Source organism: Meriones unguiculatus, chromosome 6, assembly GCF_030254825.1.
Source record: "Meriones unguiculatus strain TT.TT164.6M chromosome 6, Bangor_MerUng_6.1, whole genome shotgun sequence".
In the NCBI taxonomy this organism is placed as follows: domain Eukaryota; kingdom Metazoa; phylum Chordata; class Mammalia; order Rodentia; family Muridae; genus Meriones; species Meriones unguiculatus.
The window spans coordinates 28,542,669-28,562,187 of record NC_083354.1 but is presented as its reverse complement, the minus strand read 5'-3'; the positions used below and the strand labels follow the sequence as shown (position 1 = coordinate 28,562,187).

At 40.5% G+C, this 19,519-nt stretch overlaps 1 pseudogene; it reads left to right on the top strand.

The window, feature by feature from the left end:
* The window catches only part of LOC132654827 (baculoviral IAP repeat-containing protein 1a-like), a 52,899-nt pseudogene that overhangs the window by 24,703 nt on the left and 8,677 nt on the right, over positions 1 to 19,519 (top strand).

Below are 19,519 nucleotides of genomic sequence, written 5' to 3'. Positions count from 1 at the left end.
TAGAGGCCACTGTGCCACTCCCTTGTCCTTGTTGATGCTGTCCTCCTCATCCAGGGGGAAACATAGTCCTGATTTTCAGTTACTGTCCTTTTACCAAACACACACACACACACACACCTACATAAACCTTCAGCTTTGCCTGTTTTTCTTCAGTCGTTTGTTGGTTCTTTTTATTTTAGTTCTACGTGTGTTGTGTGTGTGTGAAAGGGAACAGGAAGTTGAATCCAGAGTGTCATGAGTGAGAAGCAGCACTTTGCCACTGAACTACTGCTCCAGCCCTCAGATTGTTTAAGACAGAATTCTAGTATGTCTACAGAGTGAGTCCCAGAAAGCCAGGGCTACACAGAGAAACCCTATTTCAGAAAAAAACAATTAAAAAATTTGCTGTGTAGCTGATCTTGATTTGTAGTATAGCTCAAATTTCCCCTGAACTCACATCTTGCCTTAATGAATACTAGATGCACAGCCATGTGCTACCATAATTGATTGCCTTGACTGCTATGTTTGTTGGGGGGGGTGTCAGCTCGTAGAGGGGTGTTTGAGACAGAGCACCATATAACCTGTGATGGCCTCCAACTCAGTATTTAGAGAGGATGGCCTTAAACTCATCCAACTGCCTCCACATTCCAAGTGCTGGATGATAGGCATGCTCCACTACACCCAACATTTTTTTTTTGTTTTTTAGCTTATTCATTTTTATTTTATACATTGGTGTTTCATCTGCATGTGTGAGGAAGTCAGATCCCATGGAGCAAGAGCTATAGACCATTGTGAGCTGTCATGTGGGTGCTGAGAATTGAGCCCTGGTTTCTGGAAGAGCAGCCAGTGCTCTTGAACAGTAAGCCATGTCTTTAGCCTCAGCTTTTGTTTAGATAGACAATAGCAAGATGTAAACTGACAACTGGCAACAATGACCATATCCTTTCATCCAAGTTTCTCTCTAGGACACCCCAGGGCTCTCAGTTGCTAATGGGAGTCTGGAATGAACATAAATTCAGACCTTAACAAGAACAGAATTCCAGAGACTTACAACAAGGTCAAAGTGCAGACAGTATGTGACATGGATTGTTCATTCCTAAGGAGGACACTTCCTCCTCCCAAACTCAGGAGACATTGCAGAAGAGGGGCCCAAGAGGTAAGAAGAGCCAGAGGTTGTAGAGGACAGCTTGGGTTTTCTTGTTTTGTACACAGCAGGGTCCTTCTCTCAGGAATTCAGTTGCTGTGGTTGCCTATCCATGCAAGCCTGTGCCAAATCCAGACAAGCCAAGCCCCACCTCTAGGAGGGGAGCTGTTGACACTTGTTTCTCCTAGATTCATTCTTCTTCATACCATGGGCCTTGAGGTTTCCCGAGCTCTGCTGGATGGCCCTGTGTCCACTCACCCATGAGCAGCACTAATTGAATTCATTTAAAAGAGGATACAAAGCTGGGAGGGGACCTAACTTGAGGAGGAGTCTGGGGAAACTGAAGAAAGGTAATGGGGGTTGATATAATCCACATACATTGTACACACATCTGTGATTTCCAAAGAATAAAATACTTTTAAAAAAAGAACAGGCTTCCAAACCGTGGCTCAGAAAGCTCTGCCACATTGATCAGCGATTATGGATGAACGAGAGCAACAGAGGATATAATTGGCGAGGGAGAGAAGAGTGAGTCAGGAGAGGTGCTCAGGGGAATTTTGCAGTTCTGATTGACTAGCAATGAGATTGCTTCTTTATTACACAGGTTTCACAGAACAAAGACGGACTAATGACAGACTAACCTGTCCAAGAAGTGCAGATGATTTCTTTGATTTTTCATTACAAAGTGTTACAACTTCAGTCATCATTAGAAAATATAAACAGAACAGATTTATGCTTATTATAAGCCTTATAACTCCAAGTTATAGAATCTAAAGATTGTGTTATCCAAAGCAAACACATTTCTTATATAACAGCCTACTTTAAGGCTGACAGAATTTGTAGTTTTAAGGCACTCCAGACAAACAGAAAACACCTGAAATTTTTTTATGAAGACCAAATATTAATACCTAACTCCTTTTACTACTTGTGTCATCATCTACACTATAAAGTAGGAACAAGTTATTTTAGTCAATCTATCTTATTTACTGATTTCTCTTCCTCCAGGGGTGTACCCTCTATGACCCCCGATAGGATATTCAAACTACATTTTCAGAGAGTTCTAAGAGTATTGTAAAGGGAGGCCTTGAATCTGTTACCTGGTTTTCTGGCCAGTCAGAGTTTGTCCTTGTCTTTGTTTCCCCTGCACCAGTTATTCTGTTTGAGTTTGCTTAAGGGCAGATATCCACAAAAGATTCCTGTAGTAATGGCCTCATAAAAGAATTTCTAGTTTACGTGCTAATCTGTGCTCAATGATCTCCAAAGCATAAGGAAACCTTCACAACAGTGGCCAGATAATGTAATTTTTCTAAAAGAAAATAACTCAGACATAATTTTCTTGGGAAAAGACAGAAAAAATCATAATGCATAAAGGATTCCCCACCCCCCAAATAAAACACATAGAGCCTAAAAACCTACAAAAGAGGGAAAGAATGAAAATGATTGCAGCATTTGGCTCACCTATGCTAGAGCCATGTCAAACAGCTGTGATGGCTTCATTGCTTTTCCTGTGCTGTGGCTGTGCCGTGAGATGCTCCCAGAGCCATGGTGTGAGGTTGACAGAGATATCTCATTTATTGCTGAGCACTTGATCATCAATTATTATCTAGCCAAGGTTCAAAGCAGCAGAATTCTTTGCATAGGAACATAAATATTTCGAAGGCAATTTGACAGGATGTCCATTAAGCCAGATAGCATTAGTTGATCCTGCCCTCCTAAGACCTTTGTAGACTCTCTGGGCCATGGGCGTTTGACCAGGTTTAATTTAGGTTTTTGTTTTCTTTAGTTTAGGTTTAGTTTCTTTAGTTTAGGTTTTGTTTTCTTTCATTTTGTCTCACTGTGTTGCCCTTTCTGTAGATTAGTCTGGCCTTTGACCCAGAGATCCACTGGTCATTGAGACCCAAGTGCTGAGATTTACAGGCCTGCACCACCAAACCCAGCTTGACCACATTTAGAGCATCTGTGAAGCAGCCTCAAGACCAATTCAAAAGCAGTTGGTTATCCCCAAAGATTCAGGCCACTCTTCACCATTGGCCACATCTTGTCTGGCATGATAGTGATGTTGTAGAATGCAGGTGGCCCTCCTACCCCAGCAGACTGCAAAGCCTCTTCCAGTACTGTGACAGGGAGACAGCAGGGAGGAAATTCTGAGCCAGTTCCAGCTTGATTCCTCTCTATCCTGAAAGCTACATGCTCTGTGTATTCAGAAATAGGTCTGTAGTTCTTATTTTGTGAGACAGGTCTCTCATTAAACCTGGAGCTGGCCAATGAGACTTACTGGCTGGTTATTGAGCCCCTACGGTCTTCCTGTCTCTCCTTCTCCGGCACTAAGATTACACTGTCCCTATTGCCTCGCTGTTACACAGGTGCTGGAGATCTGAGCCCAGTCCCCATGTTTGCCCAGCAAGCATTAAAATTTTATTTAACTGTGTGATATCTATGTTTTTAATCTTAATGTGAATTTCATGTAGTTGACATACTCAGTTCCTGTGGGTTTGTTTCTGACAGTTTGACAAGAGTTGAAATGGTTAAAAATTATTGTTATCTAAATTCTTAATTGTACACTTTGTTTAGTATGTTTTAATCTCCTTTGTTGTTCTTTTTCCATGACTCTATAATTTCTCATATTTTAATCTATGAATTTTTATTTATTTTTTACCTTATTCACTTAGGTAAAGTGTATTTGTGTGTGCACTGTGTGTTCTACATAGGGCCAAAGGGAGACAGCGAATCTCTTCTCCTTTATGTCAAACTCTTGTTCCCTTGAAGCAGGGTCTCTCTCTGAACCTGCTAGCATCCAGCGAGCCCTAGTTATCCACTTGCCTCTGCACCCACAATATAGCATTCTGGAAGCTGAGGCTAAAAGATGGCTGTGAGTTCAAGATCAGCCTGGATTATATTATAAAACCCCATCTCTAAAACCCTATCTGCCCTTTTGCTGCAGGCAGTAGTGCTGTGTCACTATTTTTTATTCTTTAAGATTATTTTAGCTGGTTTCACAGACAGGCACTGACTCTGTTCTCACCCCAACACATTCCCCGAATATCCTCACCATTACTTTACAAACCACATGCATTGTTATTGGAACCCACTGACTGAAGGTTACACAGGATGCAAGACTGACAGAGTCACTGAAAATGTTCACTTTCTATTTCACTCCTGGTCCTGAATCTTCATGTTCTCAATGAAGCTAATACAGACACTTAACTGCATGGGACCATTTCATGACTTTTATCTTCTTTGCATAGTTGCGTATTTCTTCAAAACCTGAAGTCCTCTGCAGAAGTGATTCCAGCCCCTGAGAGCCACCATGCACTTCTGGAAGCCATGGTAATGAGCCCCGCCTCTTCTCTGACTCAGCAACACATGATTGTGGGGTTGAGCTGTGATTGTCAACTGTAAATGTATCATAATTAGATAGAGTCCACGAGAATCTAAGAAGCAACTGTCACACGATAGCTATAGATGGGGCTTCACAGTGAACAGTGAGCCCTCCTCCCAGAAGAAGCAGATGCTTGAGACCCTTTTAGACTTCAACTTGATTAAAACACAGACTAAACACATTTCATCTGCCCTTTTGCTGCAGGCAGTAGGCTTGACTTTCTGCTAGAACTTTTGAAACTTAAAGTCACGTGTCATTTTCCTTAGTTGGACTTTTCCTTGAGACAGATTTTCAGTTTGTAGCATAGGCTGATCTTGATGTTTGTGTGGAGCCAAACCTGACCTGGAACTTGTGATCTCTGCCTCGGCCTTAAAAATGCTATGGTTCCAACTGTCTGCACTCAAGTCCAGCTGATTTGACTTTTGATGTTGTTTCTTGTATTGAAACCAAGACCTCTTTTGTGCTACACAATAACTCTGGACTGAGACATATTTCTGGCCCGTGAATGTGCTTTATAAACAAAACCAAATGCCAAGTAATAAATCAGGAAATCTATTTTTGCAACAGAAGACACAACTTTCAATCCGATGGGCATACCAACTGCTGCATGCCACAGTTGTTTGGTAGGTGTGCTATGATTGCTCCCCACAAAGCAAAAGCAAATCTGGGAATCATGGTTCACGTCTACAATATAGGATTCTGGAAGCTGAAGCTAAAAGATGGCTGTGAGTTCAAGATCAGCCTGGATTATACTATAAAACCCCATCTCTAAAAACAAACAAAGCAAAAAAAAAAAAAAAAAAAAAAAAAAAAAAAAAGCTGACAGCAAACAAACCAGAAAAAATGAAGAAAAAAGGGTGAAAACTGAAAAGATAATCAACTCTGGTTGATGTCATATGTGTACAATATTTGCGAATTTCAAAATGAGGTTGCATGGTCAGGAAACTTTGTTCAGTTGGGAGAATACATGCCACAAAGACAGAGTGAAGTCTAGAAGACTTTGGGTTCTCAATGATAACATGTCTCACTATCATGCAAATTTCAATTTAATAAAGGATTTCTCTTTCAAAGGAAATCACAACTGAAAGCAATCACGAGGTCTCAGTTCATCCCACCGAGGCTGGTAGGGACATAAAAGCACATGGGATTCTGTGTATTTGTATATTGGACAGGAAAGCATATTTCTAATTATCTGGAAAGCTCCTAGAGGAGAGCACTGAGGTAAAGGGGGCTGTGAGTGAGAGAGTCAGTGCTCCTGTGGCATCTTGAGAGTGAATGCAGGACTACAGACAAAGGTCCTCATGCCAGATCCAAAGCAGCCAGTGTTAAAGGCATTGTGCAGCAGGTTGGTCTCCTGAGATCCTAAAGGGAAATTAAGGTGCCAGGATATCCAAGTCCCTGTCAAATGAGAGGCCTTAGACATTTTACCCCATATTCTGATGCTATAGAAAGATGAGAGGGTCTTAGGGTATGGAGGGGGTCATGGGAAGGAGAGGAGAGTCCTAATCCACCCTTAGCAGACAAACAAAGCAATCAGAGAGATGTGAAGGTACATTGTCCTCTGCTTCCCTTCTCTCCACAGGCTTGGCTCTGAGGGAAGCCCACTGGTTTCAAGAGGCAAAGAGTCTGAGTGAGCAGCTACAAGGCGCCTATACCAAAGCCACTTTCCGCCACATGAATTTGCCAGAGGTGTGCTCCAGCCAAGGCACTGACCACTTGCTTGGCTGTGATGTGTCCATAGTTTCAAAGCACATCAGCAGGCCAGTGCAAGGGGCCCTGACGATTCCTGAGGTCTTCACCAATCTCAGCTCGGTCATGTGTGTGGAGGGGGAAGCTGGCAGTGGGAAGACAACCTTCCTGAAGAAAATAGCTTTTCTTTGGGCATCAGGGTGCTGTCCCCTGTTGAACAGGTTCCAGCTGGTCTTCTACCTCTCCCTTAGTTCCACCAGACCAGATCAGGGTCTGGCAAGCATCATCTGTGCCCAACTTCTTGAGGCAGGAGGCTGTGTTAGTGAAGAATGCCCTGAGCAGCATTATCCAGCAGTTAAAAAACCAGGCGTTGTTCCTGTTGGATGACTATAATGGGGTGGACTCGCTCCCCCAAGCGCTAGAGACACTGATTACCAAAAACTACTTGTCACTAACCTGCTTATTGATCACTGTCCATACAAACAGGGCCAGGTCCATCCATCCATACCTGGATACAATTCTAGAGATCAAAGAGTTTCCTTTCTATAATACAGTCTCTGTATTAAGGAAGGTCTTCTCAGAGAGTATAACATGTCTGCAAGAGTTTATGGTTTACTTTGGACAGAATGAGAATTTACAGGGAATTCACAAAACTCCTCTTTTCATGGCAGCAGTCTGTACTGACTGGTTTAAAAATCCTTCTGACCAGCCCTTTCATGATGTGGCAGTTTTCAAGTCCTATATGATGTACCTGTCCTTAAAGTACAAAGCTGCAGCTGAGGCCCTCAAGACCACTGTGTCCTCATGTGGGCAGCTGGCCTTGAGCGGGCGTTTTTCTTCATGCTTTGAGTTCAACAATGATGACCTCACAGAGGCCGGAGTGGATGAAGAAGACATGACCACCTGCTTGATGAGCAAATTCACTGCCCAGAGGCTGAGACCAGTCTACCGGTTTTTAAGTCCTCTCTTCCAAGAATTTCTTGCTGCTATGAGGCTGACTGAACTCTGGGTTCAGACAGACAGGAAGACCAAGATCTGGGAATTCATTATTTGAGACAAATTAACTCGTCCTTGAAGGCTCTGGCCACCTACCACAACTTTTTGAAGTATGTCTCTGGCTATCCTTCATCAAAGGCAGGGCCAGAAGTTGTGTCTCATCAAAGGCAGGGTCAGAAGTTGGTGGATGAGAAAGAGTCACTGAAGAACATGTCTGAAGAAGAGGATTATGAAAAGCAGGAGTAGAACCTTCCTTGATAACACAGTCAATTAAAAAAAAAATGTGACAGTTTTCTCCTGAAGCTTTTTCTTTGATTTTTTTCAGAAAATTTATTGGGCATTGCTCTAAACTTTGCTTATGAAAGCAACACAGTTTCTGCATGTTCTCCATTGATTTTACAATTCCTTCTTGGGAGAACATTGGCTTTAAATGTATTGAATTTCCATTACTTTAGGGACCACCCAGAAAGCCTGTTACTGTTGGCAAGTATTAAAGTCTTCATAAATGGAAAGAAAATGTCACCTAATGTAGGTTACTAAGTCATGAAAAAGTGTTATGAAACATTACAGCCACCAACTCTAGATGAGGACTATGCATCTGCCTTTGAACATATGAAGGAATGGGAGGAAATTTTAGCTAAAAATGAAGAGAATTTATACAGTTTTTTGAATATCCAATGCAGCTATCTACCCAAAATAAATTCTGGGTATTGGAAACTGTCACCCAATTCACACAAGATCCCTAGGTTGGAAGTTGCAGTGGCCAACATGGGCCCTGCAGACCAAGCACTGCTCTGGGTCCTAATGGAAGTCTTCTCAGCTTCACAGAATATTGAGCTTTGCTTGTCCAACAGCAGTGGCTTTCTTGAAATCATCAAGACCTCTGTCACCAAATGCTCTGTGTGCAGGCTGGAGCTCAGCACAGCAGAACAGGAGCTGCATCTCACCCTGCCTGCCCTGCAGTCTCTTGAGGTCTCAGGGACGAACTAGTTACCAGGTATCCCTGAGTGTGCTTACACAAGCATTCTGGCTGACTCTGTGGTTTTTCATTCTTAGTGTTAGCTGAGTAAACTTCTTAGGCACACGCCATGAATGTGCCATGATAGGAGAGATCTGAATACTCTCACTGTTTGGGGCAGTGTATAAGGCCCAGAATCCTAGAATGGGTTTCAAGTAACTCAGACAATACTAGGAAAATATTGCCACCTTTGTTTCATCTCTCAATGTCCTTAGAAGGGTGCTTGAGTAGCTTGTTGTTGGTAAATGGGGCATTGTGTGTCAGATGATGCTGGAGAACCTTCTGCACTCTCGCTGCCCAGAGGAGGAAATGGCTTCTCCACAGAAGACATTTAATCTGCATAAATAATAATTATGTCTTCTTCTAAGCACTGTTTGATAGTTTTCAGGATAGACTTTATAATGATGTCTTTTAAAATATATTTATGTCAGTGTGTGTGTGTGTGTGTGTGTATGTGTGTTCCTGTGCATGGATGTTTAGTTGCCCCCCAGAGGTAAGAAAAGAGTGTCAGATCCTTTGGAGCTGTGGTTACAGGTTGTTTCAGCTGCCTAATGTGGGTGATGGGAACCTAACTGTGGTCCTCTGCTGAACAACAGGAGCTCTTAGTTGCCAAGCCATCTTTTCAGCTCCTAGACTTTACTATCTTTCATTCAGTTCATTTCTCAGTTTTTATACCATGGCAAATATTTAATTTTTAAATTTTGTTATTTTTAGTAGCAGCACTTTGATTTTTTTTAGCAGCCTGCTATATGCTCAAGTATTCTTTGCTCTGTCTGTATTGTCCTTTTTCTTTTTGTCTTTTAACTTTTTTTAATGACTTTTTTGTTTTTTTTAATAATTTATTTAATTTTTATTTTATGTGCATTTTGTGTGATGATGTCAGATCCCTTGAAATTGACATCACAAACAGTTGTGAACTGCCATATGGGTGTTGGGAATTGAACCCTGGTCCTTTGGAAGAGCAGACAACACTCTTAACCACTGAGCCATCTCTCCAGCCCTGTCCTTTTTCTTTTTAAGAATTACTTTTGAGACTATAAAATATATCATGTCCTTTTTTCCTATCTTCCATCCAAGCATTTCCATATACCCCTTCTTGCTCTCTTTCAGATTCATGGCATGTATTTAAAATTTAGTTGTTGATATTGATATTGACATATATACATACATGTGTGTATATATATTTCTAATATACTTGTATACTAATTATGTGTATACATTTCTCAATATTTAAATACCGGATCAGTCTGAATATTACTACTTGTATATAGGATTTAAGGGCTGACCATTTGTTAGGACATAACCAACTGGCATGCTTTTCCCTGGGAAGACTGTTTTTCCCATCATTAGCATCCCTTAGGTTTTTATAGTTCTTTATGTAGGGTTGAGGCCTCATGAGCTTTCAATCTTTCTTTTTCCTTTTTATTTCTTTTTTCCTTCCTTCTTTTTCTCTCTCTGTTTATTTTGTTTGCCTGTTTTATTGTTTTTACTGACATTTATTTCATTATATTTTTGACAATGTCATACATGAGTGCTGTATTTACATACTTTCTATGCCATGCTCTCTTCCCTCCAACACCTACTGTTGTTCCCCAGTTCCCTGTCAACCTAGTCTACATATCTGTATATATAAACACATATATAAATACAAACTGCTGAGTCTATTAGTGTTGCTTGTATACGTATGTGCTCAGGGCTGACCGCTTGGGATTGGATAACCTGCTGGGCATTGTCTGTGGAGAAGCTGGTCCCCCCTCAGCGTCCACTAAGCACACATAGCTCTTCATCTAGGGGTGGGACTACCCATATTATTTTTAACTGGTGTTGTCATTGTATAGGCCTTGCTTAGGCAACCACATTGTTGAGATTTTATGGGTGTAGCTTTCTGGTCATTTGTATAGAACTCACTATCTCATAGCAGATATTCTGATCCTCTGGCTCTTACAAGCTTCCTGTCCCCTCTCCTACCATGTTCCCTGAGCCTTGGGTATAAGAGCAGTCTTATATATATCAATTGGGATGGGCTCCACATGGTTGCTTGTTCCCTAGGTTTTGTCCAGTTGTGGACTTCTGTGTTTTATAGTCTCTGTCTTCTATAAAAAAGAAGCTTCTTTGACAGGTGGTGGTGGCATACACCTTTAATCCCAATACTTGGGAGGCAGAGGCAGACAGTGTTCTGTGAGTCTGAGACAGTCTGGTCTACAGAGTGAGTTCCAGGACAGCCAGGGATATGCATTGAAACCCTGTCTCCAAAAAGCACACACACACACACACACACACACACACACACACACACGGAAAAGAAAAAGAAAAAGAAAGAAGAAGCTTCTTTGATTTCTTTGCTGCAGATCGACAGCTACATTTCTCTGTGGATATAAGGACAAGTATTCAGAATGCAGGTAGAAATTACACTTGTTTAGCAAATGGCAAGAGTAGGCTGTCTTTCAGGGTCCATGACCTTACCAGCCACAGGAAGTTAGCTAGGTTTATGGTAGCAGGCATGAATTTCCTATTCCTGAGCAGTCTTTACATTTTATTGGGTAGGTGTTGGTTACCTCCAAGATAAAAAAAGCCATTAATATACCATAGGATATATCCATGCTGGTCATTGTTATGGTTCATAAGCTTTGTGGCTAGGTAGGATGGTGAATTGCTTTTCTCCCTTGACAGCTTTCATAGCACCTTTAGGTACTGTGAGTTAGTCTTTTTTGTTTGTTTTGTTTGTCTTAATCAGTGGTGAAAGAATGGTCTCAGAACTGTTTGTCTCAATTGGCCATTTAAGTTTAATAGTAAAAGACTGGTTAGTGATAACAATGCATCGTAAAACCTTCAGAAGAAAAGAAGAATGTTTCCTGGACCTTTGTGTGTATGTGGCAGTTTTAAGTTATTAGTTTTCGAAATCAGTACTTTTTAATGGACACAACTTGACCAAAAATCTGTCACAGAATTTTGAGACCCATTAAAACAAGTTTAATGAGAAGGGAGAGAGAGAGAGAGAGAGTCTTTAGGGAAGAGGCTTCCAAGGTCAGTTCTAGATTCTTTCACATCTTGAGCTTGAAATATGTCATGTCTTGAGTAATAGGATCTTGTCATCAAATTCTGTGAGGTAACCAAGGGAAACAGCAAAAGCCTATGTTATATTGGAGGGGGGTGTCTCCTGACCACAATGTGAAGAGAAATTTTTATACCTTGCACTTGGACTTTATTTTTTTCATGGCATTTTCACCTCCAGTGGCATAACTTCACTTCAGTTATGTTTATATGTACACCTATACTTACATATATTATATGTGCATTTTTAGGTAAACATTAAATACGACTTATTCCTGGTTTTTAAAAATGTGCCTCCTGCTCTTGGTTCTGGTGTTTAGATAGTGTCTTTGCTTGCGCAGGTTAGATTTAAACTCACTATGTACTGGATAGTTCTGCTTCTACATATCTCATCCTTGAAAAAAAAATTAATGTGATGAAAAATATCCACTCACAGATTCCAGAAGAGCTGGTTGACTCTCATGCAACAGGTAGACAAAGCAGGGTAAGAATGTAGCTCAGCTGGTAGAATGTTGATATGCCATAAACATGCATTGTATAACATAAACATTCATAAGATCTTGGGGTGAATTCCCAACACTGTGCAAACTGAGCAAGGTTGTTCATGTTTGTATTCTCAATACATGGTAGGTGGTGGTAGAAGAAATTCATGGGCAGCTTCGGCTACATACTAAATTTAAGGTCAGACTGGGAACTTGAGATTCTGTCTCAAAATAAGAGAAATGAGAAAAATGTAGATGGAGGGATAGATGGAAGGGAGTGTAAAAAAAATGGAAAGTGAGAAATAATGTAATTTTATTTTAATCTCAAAACAATTTAAAAATTAAAGATAAGAGATATAGGATAAAAATATAGCTCAAAGTAGATCAATGACAGTTCAAGAATGAAACCATAACAGGTAATCTTTTAGACGTTAGATTTGAAAATGGATCCTTAACTATGACATAGAACACAAAAGAAAAAATATGCATTTGAACTAAGAAAACAACCAGCAGGTAACTATTACCCTAAGTTTACAGTAGTGGAATGAATACCTTGGCATTAACTAAATGCTTTTTTATTGAACAGAAGGCAGAAACACACACACACACACACACACACACATACACACACACACACAAGTAACATTGGACAAACCAATCAGGTGTATTTATATATTTGTGAATATATGTATACACACATATGTGTGCATAAAACAATTATATTTTTCTCCCTTCCTCTTCTTTGCTTCAACCTCTTTGATGAACTCCCCTTGCTCTCAATCGAATTTATGACCTTTTTCTTTAGATGTTTTATACACACATACATACACACACACACACTCTCTCTCTCACACACACACATACACACATATGCAACCTGCTCAGTCCATACAATGTTGCACACACACACACACACACACATATATATATATATATATATATATTTGCATCCATATCAGTCCATATGATGTCACACACACACAGAGTGATGACCATTTGACATTGTATAACCATTTGGTGTGCTCTTCCCTGGGAAGAGTATTAATCTCAATCTCAGCAGTCCTTAGTTGCCTGATGTTCTTCCTTCTGGCTGAGGCTTCATGAGCTTCATCCTGTCCATGTTAGTATGTCCATTGGTGTGAATCTTGTTCAGGTCATGTTTAGGAAACCTTCTTAGTGAGACTTCATGGGTGTAGATTCTCTGACATTTCCAGAAGACAGAACCTCAGTAAATCTTGGCATTCCTCTGGCTCTTAGAATCTTTCCTATCCTTTTCCCCACAATGATCTCTGAGCCTTAGGCCAATCAGTCATGTTGTAGATGTGTCAGTTGGGACTAGGCATCACAATTCTTAATTTTGATCAGTTTTGGTTTTCTGTAATAGTCTTCCTCTGTTGCAAAGAGAAGTGTCTTTGATGAGGGTAGGGATAGTCTGTGGGCACAAGGACAGATATGTAGAATGTAGTTAGGGATAATGCTGGTTTAGTACAGTAGTTTAGTACAGTGGAGGTTGTTCTTCAACATCCAAGCTTTGCAAGCCCTGAGAACTTGGCTAGGTTTCCAGTACCAGTCATGTCTTCCCTTTTGTTGAGTGGACCTTATGTCCAATTAGAGATGGTTGGTTACCATTAAGGTATAAACGCCACCATTACTCTGTTAGAGGTATTGTGTCACGCTGGTCATTGCTGTGGTTCATAGATACCATAGCTGTGAAGAATTGGTTGCTTCCCTCCCTTGGAAGCTTGCATGCTGCCTTCTGGTACAACAAAAGCTAGTCCTCAGGGAGGAGGGTCTCAGGTCAGTTCCAGCTCACATCTTAAGGTCCTGTGCCTGAAGTGCATGGTCTCTTCAGCAATAGAGATATATCTTCCCCCTCTGGAAGGCAAACAATGCCATCAGAAATAGTCTATAATGTTTGGGGAGCTTCTTAGACAATCCTGACTGACAACACAAAAAGAGGGCTTCTCATGCCTGGTGTCAGGATTTTTGTTAGATAACCTAGGGATTTTGGGTGGAGCATTGTCAGCACAGATGGGAAATTTTCATTTAAGTTATGTATATTTGTATGTTATTTATATATGTATGTATAGATTTATATATTACTTAAATGTATCATAGGTATATTTAAGTAGATATAGTAGTTAATAGTCCCTCCATCCTCCTTCTCTATTTGTCTCCTTCCTCTCCTCTGTGTTTAAAGTCCCCTGTTTTTCGTATTTTCTCTTTACATTGCTTGAACCCTGTGATTTCCCCTCTGTTGCTATTTCTCTCTCTATTGCTCTCCTCACACTGGCCTTTCCCCCCTGTTTTATGCTGCTACTCCAGATTATATACTCATATCTGAGATTTTGAGCCAGGAACCTCCAGTTGTCTTTCTAGGTTTGGATTGCCTCACTTGTTTAGTTGGGCCAAGGGCCTGTCAATCTTGTTTATCTTCTCAAAAAAGCCACAATTCTTATTTGTTGATTCCTGTTGTTTTATTTTAGTTCATTAATTTCCACTTTGAGTTTTACTATTTCTTGCCATTAACTGGATCTGGGTTTGGTTTCTTTTCATTTTTCCAAATGTTTGAGTTGTACCATTAAGTCACTGATCTGTACTTTATCTGTTTTTTTTTTTCAATGTAGTACTTAGAGCTATAAAATTGTCATGTAGGATTATTTTTAATCTGTCTCCAGGTTTTTGTGTTGTGTTGTATTTATTTAGTTATAGTTAATCTCTTTCATTTCTGTCTTGATTTCCTCTTTGACCCATTCATCATTCAGTAATGTGTTTAATCTCCATACTATGTGTATTTACTAGAGATGTGTTGATTTTAAGTTTTATATATTATATTATGACCATACTGGATACACTGAGTTATTTAAATCTTTCAGAATTTGTACAGATTTGTTTTGTGTCCCAGAATATGATCTATTTTAGAGAAGCTTGTGTGCGTAGCTTAGTAGACTGTATGTTCTTTGGTGTTTGGGTGAAATATTCTATAGGCATCTGTCAAGTTCATTTCATAGATGATGTCATGTAAAGTCGATGTTTCTATGCTTATTTTTTATTCTATTGGCGAAACAAGGTTATTGAAATCAGCTAATTCCAATGCGTTGGTGTTAGTATGTGTCTCTAATTCCAGAAGTACACTGTTTATACAATTGGATGCATCAGAATTTGGTGCATATATGTTTACAATAATAATGTGTTTTGGTTAGCTGTTTTCTGATTAGAGTGAAGTATTTTTCCTCATTTCCTCTACATCATTTTTGTTTAAAGTATATTTTCAGATATTAGCATAACAATGCTTCTTGACTTTTAGTGTCATTTAATTGGAGTATTTTGTGTATCCTTTACTCTATATAAGTGCCTATCTTTATTTTTTTAATATTCATAGAAGCTTTTTTCTTTTTTAATAATAATTTTTATTTTTTATATTAATCACAGGTTATTTACTTTGTATCCCAGTTGTAGCCCCATCCCTCATTCCCACCCAATCCTACCGCCCCTTCCTCATCTTCTCCCTGCCCCTTTCCAAGTCCACTGATAGGGCACTGATAGGGGAGGACCTCCTCCCCTTCCATCTGCCCCTAGCTTATTAGGTCTCTTCAGGAATGGCTGCAATGTCCTCTTCTGTGATCTAGCAAGTCTGCTCCTCCCTTCGGGTGGGGGGATGAAAAGCCAGCCATTGAGTTCATGTCAGAAATAGTTCCTCTTCCCCTTACTAGGGTACACATTTGGATACTGAGCTACCTTGGGCTATATCTGAGGAGGGGTTATAGGCTATTTCCATACATGGTTCTTGGCTGGAGAAATAGTCTCATAAAAGACCCCTGTTCCCTGATATATTTGGTCCTTGTGGAGCTCCTGTCGTCTCAGACAATTAGGAATAGTGATTCCTCAAGGTCCAGCTATACCACTCCTAGGCATATATCCAAAAGATGCTCAAGTACAAAACAAGGACATTTGCTCAACTGTGTTTGTAGCAGGTTTATTTGTAAGAGCCAGAACCTGGAAACAACCAAGATGTCCCTCAGTTGAGTAATGAATAGAGATATTGTGGTACTTTTACACAATGGAATACTACTCAGCAATTAAAAATGAGGAAATCATGAAATTTGCAGGCAAATGGTGGGACCTAGAAATGAGTGAGGTATCCTGAGTGAGGTATCCCAAAAGTAGAAAGACACACATGGTATATATTCACTTATATATTCCTATAAGATACGATAAACATACTGAAATCTATACACCTAAAGAAGATAAACAAAAAAGGGGAACCAGGGTAAGTTGATGAATCCTTACTTAGAAAGACAAATGGGATGGACAGTGGATGTAGGAGCAAAAAGAAACAGGACAGGAAACTACCACAGAGGGCCTCTGAAAGATTCTACCTAGCAGTGTTTCAAAGCAGATGCTGAGACTCATAACCAAACCTTGGGCAGAGTGCAGGGAATCGTATGAAAGAAGGGGAAGTTAGTAAGTGCCTATCTTTAAATCTAAGATATGTTGCTCATAGACAATAGATAGATGAATTTATTATGATGATGATGATGATGATGATGATGTTTTTAGAAACAAGGTGTTTTTGTTTGGCCTTGGTTATCTTGGAACCTGCTCTGTAGAACAGGCTAGCCTCATTCACAGAGATCCACCTGCCTCTGCCTCCTCAGTGCAGGAATTAAAGGTTGTGCTACTACTGCCTGACATGATTTTTTTTTTTCTTGATTCATTCAGCCAGCCTGAATCATTTGATTGGAGAATTGGGACCATTAATATTTGAAGGTATTATTGAAGTGCATATGTTGGTTGTAGTGATGTGTTGTTGATTTCTGGTGTTGTTTGTGCTCTCAGTGGTACTTTGTACTTTAGTAATCATACCTTCAAATTCCTTCATCTCTTAGCTCTGTTCACCCCTCTCTTCAGTCTGAAATAATGTCTCCCTTAATTTCTTTAGGCTGTTTTTTTGGATATAGTTTTCATAGGCTATTTATATCATAGAATTTCCCCCCAATCACATATGTTAGATAGTTTTACTATCAGTATTAACCTAGATTTTCTGTTGTTGTTTTTTTAGGATTTAATATGCAGTGACACAGAATTTTCTGGCATTTAGTGTTTCCATTGAGAAATCAGCTGGTATTCTGATGGGTGTTCCTGTATGTGTGACTTGTATTTCTTCTCCTGATGTTTTCAAATTTTTTGTATACTTAATGTTTTCATTAAAATATGCCATGTAGCAGAGTGCAGGGAATCTTATTAAAGAAGGGTGAGAAAGACCTGGAGAAGTCAGGAGCTCCACAAGAGAGCAACAGAACCATAAATTCTGAACACAGGGGTCTTTTCTGAGACTGATACTCCAACCAAGGACCATTCATGGAGATAACCTAGAACCTCTGCACAGATGTAGCCTATGGCAGCTCAATCTCCAAGTGGGGTCCCTAGTAAAGAGAAAAGGGCCTGTCTCTGACATGAACTCAGTGGCTGGCTCTCTGATCACCTTCTCCTGAGAGGGTGCAGCCTTGCCAGGCAACAGAGGAAGACAATGCAGCCAGTCCTGATGAGACCTGATAGGCTAGGGTCAGATGGAAGGGAAGGAGGACCTCCCCTATCAGTGGGCTGAGGATGGGCTTGGAAGGAGAAGAGGGAGGGATGGTTAGATTGGGAGGGGATAAAGGAGGGGCTATAGCTGGGATGCAAAGTAAATAAATTTTAATAAATAAGAAGAAAAGAAACAACAATAGCTAAAAGGTTAAAAAAGACATCAGCATTATTGTGTAGTTAGTAATTAAATTATTGAAATTAAAAGAAAATATGCCATGAAGAGTTTCTTTTCAGGCTTTTTTATTTGGCGTTCTCTGTGCTTCCCATATCTTCTGTATGGGTATGTCTTTTTTTAATTTTGCCAAATTTTCTTCTATGATGTTGTTGGGGAGCTGGTCTATGTCATTGACACGGGCTTTTTCTCTCTCATCTATTTCTCAAATTCGAAAGTTTGGTCTTTTCTTGCTGTCCCACATTTCCTGTATGTTTCTTTGCTGTGTTTCCCCCCATTTTCTTTGCTAATTTTTTGTACTTTATCTTCAAGTCAGTCCTCATACTGAATCATCCACTTGATTCATTCTACTTGTAAGTCTGTCCTTTGAGTTTTTTAGTTCAGTTATTGGGTTTTTCAATTTTATATATATTTATCTTGAGTCCTCCTCAGTGTTTCTATCTTTACTGAATTTTATTTTCAAATCCTGAATTTTCTTTGTCATTCCATCAGTTTTATGATTGTGAGGGTTGGATTGGGCCTACAAGTTGGATATGGCTCAGGTGGACACTGGAGCCTGAGCTGATATGCAAGATGTGCATTTTAGTCCAAGTTTGTGGGGGTTGGGGAGGGTGGGAGGTGGAGAGCATCAGGAAAACTCACCTAGCTAGACCCTGGAGAAGATTGTGTAGGATGTGGCTGAAGGTTGGGGATGGAAAGGAAGGCAGGGTGGATTGTAAAAGAATTCTACAGTTTGGCAGTGACACAGGCAGAGGTGGCTGGACTAGACCTAGGTACTGGATGTGCGATCCAAGCTAGATCTATGTGTTTTGGGGATGGATGAGAGAGGAGGGTTGGAGAGGTACCTGGACAGACTTTGGAAGAGGATGCACAGTATCAGGTTGGTGGAGAGGTTCTGAGTTACATTTTTATGTAAATTGGAGGTAAGAATTCAAATATAATCGTTTGCATGTGCAAAACCAGTTGTTTCCCATGCTGTTTGTTGGTTGGGGGAAATTTTATATATTTTGTGAGTCTAGAGACCAGCACAGGGCTTCTCCTATAGTCTATAATCAGCAGATGGCAGTATCTTCATGGCTGTGCTTCCTACACAGATGTTAGGAAGTCTGAGAAATTTCATTCTGAAAGCGTGAAAATGGCTAAAGATGACAGCATAGTTTAGAACTTCCACTGGGGACCTTGAGTGATGGGAACTATGTGCTGCTTTCCAGATCAACTCTTTGCTGACTTGGACAAGTTCCCGGGACTGAAAGAACTGTCTGTGAGACTAGACGGCAAAGCAGATGTGCTTTCAGTCCTTCCTGGAGAGTTCCCAAACCTCCACCACATGGAGAAGTTATCCATCCAAACTTCCATGGAGTCTGACCTCTGCAGACTAGGTAAGGATGGTGATTGGATCTCCAGCTCATATCTCATCTGGAAAAGCTACTTGCCTAGTAATTGGTAGAACCATCATTAGTTAAACCTTCCCTGGGCTTCACAGTGTGAATTGTTCCCACATGGAAAGGTGTGGGAACAGTGCTCTTCCTCTTTAAGAGAGCAGAGATTTATTTGTTACCTGAGTCTTTAACATGTGGGGAACTGTTCTCAGCCCTTCACAACCGCTGTCTCAGTCTTCACAGCCCCTGTGTGAGAGAAGGCATGATGATTATTGCTGATTGTCAGCTGGGGAAATGAGGTCAGGGATGGCTCAAGGCTAAGGAAATGTGTCTCCAAACAGAAGGTTTGACTACATAGCCTGAGCTTTACACTCCTAACACTTCCTCTCCAAAGCAGTGTGTGGAGTCCTCTTCTTTTGCTGTCTGAGTGGCAAGTACAGATCTGTTTACTGAGGGCGAAGGAATCTGACTGGGAACAGTGTAGGTGTTGCAGCTCTGAAGGGAAAGGCTTCCCCTACAGGAGTTCTGCTCCAGCTGCCTGGAGAGTTTCCCCAGTGCAAGTGTAATAGCTCTGCTTCTGCGGGGGAGTTTTCCCCAGCAAAAATTCTGCTCAGCCAAAAGGGTTTCAGTGTGCTCCAGAA